This window comes from Lissotriton vulgaris, chromosome 5 (assembly GCF_964263255.1).
Source record: "Lissotriton vulgaris chromosome 5, aLisVul1.2, whole genome shotgun sequence".
In the NCBI taxonomy this organism is placed as follows: Eukaryota; Metazoa; Chordata; class Amphibia; order Caudata; family Salamandridae; genus Lissotriton; species Lissotriton vulgaris.
The window spans coordinates 1,769,657,254-1,769,663,846 of NC_141693.1; the positions used below are offsets into that span (position 1 = coordinate 1,769,657,254).

Genomic DNA, 6,593 nt, shown 5'->3' on the forward strand with positions numbered 1-6,593 from the left:
TTTCTGGATTCAATGTTCCCAAAGAAACTACTTGAGACAGTTTTATCTTTGCCCTAATACTGGACTAGCAGTCCCAGTTCTGGACCTCTTTCACCGGTTCTGGACCTCTTTCTCCAGTTCTGAACTTTTTATACCAGCTTTTTTTTTCTCTGGGGACTTTGTCTCTCTGTTCTGTGGCCTCTCTGACCCAATACTAATTGCGCAACTTTGTCTCTCTGTTCTGAAATGAAGCAGTGTCCTTGGAGGACAGAGCATCTATAGATCTTATAGACATGAAGAAGAGAAAATCGGACTTTGACGAACAATATCAAGAGTTGGTTAACGACATCGGACTGACAGAAACTTTGAAGGAACTAGAGCAAAAGAGAGCTTTGCTTGAAAACGAAGAACAAAAATTCAATCAGCCAATCAAATTATCAGAATTAACCAAAGGCAATAAGGCAGTGTTATTGGGGTACAGAGCATCTATAGAGCTTAATATTCCTCACTGTTGTATGGAGAAACATATGCAACACGAGTTCCTCACTTTAGACAACAAGAGAAGGAAAGGGAATTCCGAAGTGTGAAGAAGGTAGAATTTCGGTTAAAGTTTGCCCAGGAAGCCCTACCGCATACACAAGTTTTTTTAATCAGAAACTAAAACTTGAGCTAGACACCTTCCCTACCGATGATGGAGCAACAGCAGAACGAAAGAAGGAACTCCGGAAAGAAGTGGAAAAGCTCAAGCGTAATGTGTTGCATCAACACACGCTCATAGAGGTAGAGATCCACATGGTGGAATAGCGTTTTGCAGAAGTGGGAAAGATTGTCAAGAAGCAAGATGATTGTCGGGAGGAGGTGGTTAATCTGACACACCTAGCTCAGTTCAAGGCTATCAAGAGGGAACTTAAGTCAACAGTTAACAAGAAAGCGCAGCTGAGTAGAGTTGAAGTGAAGCAAGCGATGAAAGCAAAAGATGCTACACTGGCAGAACATCAAAGGAAAAACTCAGAGCTTCAAAAAAAAAAAGATGAAAGACTTGGCCGAAATGTATATACACAGTGAACGAAATAAATATGTTGGTTTTATTCAAACTACTAGTCAAAGAGCATCTGAAATGCGAGAGAAAATAAAAATTCTTGGAAATGAGATTGAAATCTTGAGAACCATCGCATTAAACAAAGAGAGGCTCTCTTCATAAAAAATAAGTTGAAAGAAATTAATAATATGACTCGTGACAAGTCTCAAAGGGATCATACTAAGAGTTGCCCTGACTCTTCAAGATATGAGGCAAACGAAAGTACAATAGAAACTGGTAATTGGCAGACTCATCAATATGCTCAACCAGACTTATGACATCAGGATGCATCTCCGTAAGAAATATCAAATTACAGTCAACTCGACTAGAGCACCAAGAGAGAACCTTGGTAGGGACCTGTATCGACATTTGGATATGAGCTGCTCCCAATAGAGAATCAAAGTAAAGGCCAGCATAAGGCTGACAGTAATGAAGAGCTGACCTATGCCTTCCTTTGTTGTAAAGCAGAGTTTATAAACAACAACTGTGGAGAGAGGGTCCAAGGGAAATTTTTAAAGACCTATCACAGTTCCGTCCCCCTGCAAAAACACTGTATACAAACCAAAATATAACTGTGGGTCTAAATTCTACTGCTCGTGTTTCCTGGGTCTGACCAAGGGACTCCTTCAACAAGAAAAGGATCTAAGTGGCAACTAAACCAAAACGAGATACTCTCAATGTGTGAGAGTAACCATCAGTTACGGTCCTGTACAGCCCTTGTCATCATCTGGGCCTCTTCACTCAAAGAAGAGTATGGCGTACAACCATTCCTGAGGTGTTCAAAAGAGGGGTGGATATCCCAGTGTGATATCTATTTATAACAGTAAACAGACGTGTACTGGTAACTGGAAGGCAGTGTGTGTGATAAAGTGATGTGCAATATGTGGAAAGGGATTATAAAATTGGAGAGATTATAGGAAAATAAATTTAATGGGTATCCTATAAACTTCCAATGTTAAAAATCAGTGCGTAAACATAGTAGTTTAAACACATAGCCACTAGTTACTTTGTATAGGTCAACATGTTTCTGCAGTTTTTAAAGACCCAGACAGGTGTCTACTGCTTTCATCAGGACCAACACGCTACTGCTCATAAAAAATACAGGGTGAAATTCAATATAGAAACCATATCACCTGAGAATCATTGTATATGGATGTCCTCCTTGTGAGTTGTTCTGGACAGGAGGATCAATATGTCAGACAACACAAAAACAAGAAGACAGGAAACAAAAGACAGACATAGGCATCAGAAATTGGTGATACCTTATTACAACAATCAGTCATATAAAGTACTGCCGATTAGTGTGTCTAGTATTAGTACATCACAGGCTCTTGACATGAACCATCCATCGCTTACCTATAGGGTAGGAGGAACGTACTCCGCCTCACCTGGCTGCGGCTCAGGTAGATAGAGCACCGCTCTATTAGGAAAGAGCAAACAAAGGAATATATAGTCATTAATGTGTCATTCTGATGTAGCCCAGTGCACTCATTTCAATACAAGTCGGGACAGTACAATGCAGACCCAATAGATGTCAATATAGTCCACATGTAGTGTCAATCCTACTTCCAGTGTCTTAAGGGGAAATTAAATTACTATTAGCAGCACTCATAATCGTTCGCAATCATGTGCTAGTAAGAGTAAAAGGTGTCTGGCTGCGCGTCCAAAGAATGTCATTGACACGTATTTCAAATGGTGCCCTCAAACATAGTACACATCGCCTGCTTTCTGTGGCACAGGGGGCGGGTGCAACATGTCGTGGCACAGTGAGCGCGGTCATCCGTAAAGCCCAAATATGTCTCTTGGACTCCTCGCGCTCATTAAGGGATACGTCCCAGCAAAGCCAAACTTTGTCCTCAAGTAACCTGGACTACTAAAAAATACAGGGTGCCTAACAGTGTGTCTGTAATAATATTGACACGCATCTCAAAAAGGTACTTTTAAGAATAGTCCAGATCGCCCGCCTTATGTGATAGCGGTAGTAAATATGGCCTGTCACTTTGAATAATATTTGGCACGGAAAGCGTAAATATGCCTGAAGCCCAGGTGAGTATCCCGGACCCCTCGAGCTTATTACAGAAAACGGACAGGAAATATCAAAGTGCGTCCTCACCAATCCTCCAACCTTTCTTTGGCGGTCAGCTTGTCAGGCAACAAAAATCCTAAACTCATCAGTCAGCATAAGCTTAAGACACTGGAAGTAGGATTGACACTACATGTGGACTATTTTGACATCTATTGGGTATGCATTGTACTGTCCCGACTTGTATTGAAATGAGTGCACTGGGCTACATCAGAATGACACACCAATGACTATATATTCCTTTGTTTGCTCTTTCCTTATAGAGCGGTGCTCTATCTACCTGAGCCGCAGCCAGGTGAGGCGGAGTACGTTCCTCCTACCCTATAGGTAAGCGATGGTTGGTTCATGTCAAGAGCCTGTGATGTACTAATACTAGACACACTAATCGTCAGTACTTTATATGTCTGATAGTTGTAATAAGGTATCACCAATTTCTGATGCCTATGTCTGTCTTTTGTTTCCTGTCTTCTTGTTTTTGTGTTGTCTGACATATTGATCCTCCTGTCCAGAACAACTCACAAGGAGGACTTCCATATACCACGATTCTCAGATGATATGGTTTCTATATTGAATTTCACCCTGTATTTTTTATGAACAGTAGTGTATTGGTCCTGATGAAAGCAGTAGACACCTGTCTGGGTCTTTAAAAACTGCAGAAACATGTTGACCTATACAAAGTAACTAGTGGCTATTTGGTTAAACTACTAGGTTTACGCACTGATTTTTAACATTGGAAGTTTATAGGATACCCATTAAATTTATTTTCTTATAATCTCTCCAATTTTATAATCCCTTTTCACATATTGCACATCACTTTATCACACGCACTGCCTTCCAGTTACCAGTACACGTCTGTTTACTGTTATATATAGATATCACACTGGGATATCCACCCCTCTTTTGAATACCTCAGGAGTGGTTGTACGCCATACTCTTCTTTGAGTGAAGAGGCCCAGATGATGACAAGGGCTGTACAGGACCGTAACTGATGGTTACTCTCACACATTAAGAGTATCTCGTTTTGGTTTAGTTGCCACTTAGATCCTTTTCTTGTTGAAGGAGTCCCTTGGTCAGACCCATCAAACACGAGCAGTAGAATTTAGACCCACAGTTATATTTTGGTTTGTGTAAAGCAGAGTTTGCCTCCAAAACTCGACTGCTGAAGCACAGAGATTCCATACATCCAGACAAACAGCCGACAGACATCCTAGCTTGGAATCAGGTGCAGAAGTTACATGACTGAGGCAATGCCATGGAAAAGTTTTCTGAGAGCACCATTTTCTTCACAAAACATACCAAACCAGCAAGGATGGTAAAGCTGTTATCCAAACTATGACCTGTAAATGGAGAGTTCTTGCGCGAAACCCAAATTCGCAAAGAGTCCAGGAGGTCCGTGGTAGACATGGCAGCAATGAGGGCTGAAAGCTACAGTGAACTGGTGCAAGATGGACGCAGTCTGTCATTAGAAGAAGAGGGAGATCCAGAAAGATTGCGGCACGTGGAGCAGCTGTCAACAAAGGTCTGAGAACCAGGAAACCAGGACCGGGAGAGTACAAAGGAAGTTCCAGGATCGGGAGGGGACAAAGGTCCAAGAACCAGGAATCGAGACCGGTAGGGGACAAAGGTCCCAGAACCAGAAGGGGACAAAGGGCCCAGAACCAGTACCGGGAGAGGACAAAGGAAATCCCAGGACCGGGAGGGGACAAAGGTCCCAGAACCAGAAGGGTACAAAGGTTCCAGGATGGGACCGAGCAGAGGTATCTGAGTCTGCACCAGTTGCCGGTGATATCTGCACAAGCAGCTGCCAGCCTGTGAAACGCTGGTAATTTAATGCCTTTCTCAATATGCCCGCACTCAGTGTGCTGCGCTGCGTTCCAAAGACGCTGCTTCCTGTTCCAGTCACGAACAAAGATGGCCCTATGAAGCGTGACCTACGCTGTGTTCCAACGACTTGTGTGAAGACGCTGCAATTAACATGGAGTGCTCGTCAAGAAACACCAGAGCATTCAGTAGCGCACACATCACCAAGATGGTTCTATGCCACGCGATCACACTCAAGACACCGTCCTAACGGTAAGCCCTCTAAAATATATTCAAAAATAACTGGGCATGTGGCGTTCAGTCACATAGGAACCGGTGCACGACCTTCTCACATGTCGCACGTCTTTGTTGCTCTCCAGAACTTCCCTTTCTCAAAATATCAGGGAGCTACGCACCATACAGATTCAGGAAACAGGAAACAATAGGACCACCCAGGTTGTGTCCGCTCTGCTGTCCTACCAGTATTTTACAATCGTCACCAGAATGTACTGAAGGAATTCAACACCATACACCACAAGACAGTGATCCATCCAAAAAGCTTTATGAAGACACAACATGGAACATATGCAAATCCCCTAGAACATACCATGACTTACATCATAACATGCTCCTCCTGCCACTCTAGCTCAGGAAGGCTCTTCCGCCTGGTGATGGGCCATCAGGCACCACCTCAGCTCTCTTTGTGTGTGGCTGTATTGAGTGAATTCACAGAGCCCAAACGTCATCCAACCCAGGCATGTATTCTAGGGACAGACAGAGGCACAGAATGGTAAAAGTAAGAAAATGCCAACTTTATAAAAGTGCAATTTTTGGATCTGCAATTTAAATACCAACTTTACTAAAAGATGTGTTTTTAAATACTGAGTCCAGAGACACCAAACTCCAATTTTCTATCCGCACCCAATTGGGAGATACACTTGTAAGATGTTACAAGGCAACTCCAATGATACCCTGTGGGCGAGATGGGCCTTGCTGTAGTAAAAACCAAATGTAGCAGTTTTTAACTACCAGGGCATGTTAAATACCAAAGTACATGCCCTACCTTTTAAATACACAGCACCCTACCCATGGTACTACCTAGGGGCTACCTTACGGGTGCCTTACATGTAAATAAAGGGAAGGTTTGGGCCTGGCAAGTGGATGAACTTGCCAGGTCGAAATGGCAGTTGAAAACTGCAGTGGCAAGCCTGATACATGTTTAAAGAGCTACTGAGTGGGTGGCACAATCAGTGTTGCAGTGCCACTTGAAGTATTTGATTTGCAGGCCCTGGGCACACACAATGCACTGTACTAGGGACTTATTAGTAAATCAGAGATGCTAGTCAAGGAAAACCAAATGCCATTACATTTTAGACACAGAGCACATGCACTTTATCACTCGTCAGCAGTAGTAAAGGGCCCAGAGACCTAAAACCAGCAAAAATAAAGTTCAGCACGACTGGTCCTCGACATCCCCCGACGCAGCCACATCACCCCCCACCTGAGAGACCTACACTGGCTCCCCATCAACAAGAGGATTACCTTCAAACTCCTCATCCACGCACACAAATCCCTACACAACGCCGAACCAGCATACATCAACGGACGACTCAGCTTCTACACCCCCAACCGCAGCCTCCTGAGGTAATATGA

The 6,593-nt window shown here is 43.3% G+C and overlaps 1 pseudogene; it reads left to right on the forward strand.

The window, feature by feature from the left end:
- The first annotated feature begins 272 nt into the window (after positions 1-272).
- LOC147717119 (coiled-coil domain-containing protein 146-like) lies at positions 273-1,450 on the forward strand (annotated as a pseudogene).
- Positions 1,451-6,593: the final 5,143 nt, after the last annotated feature.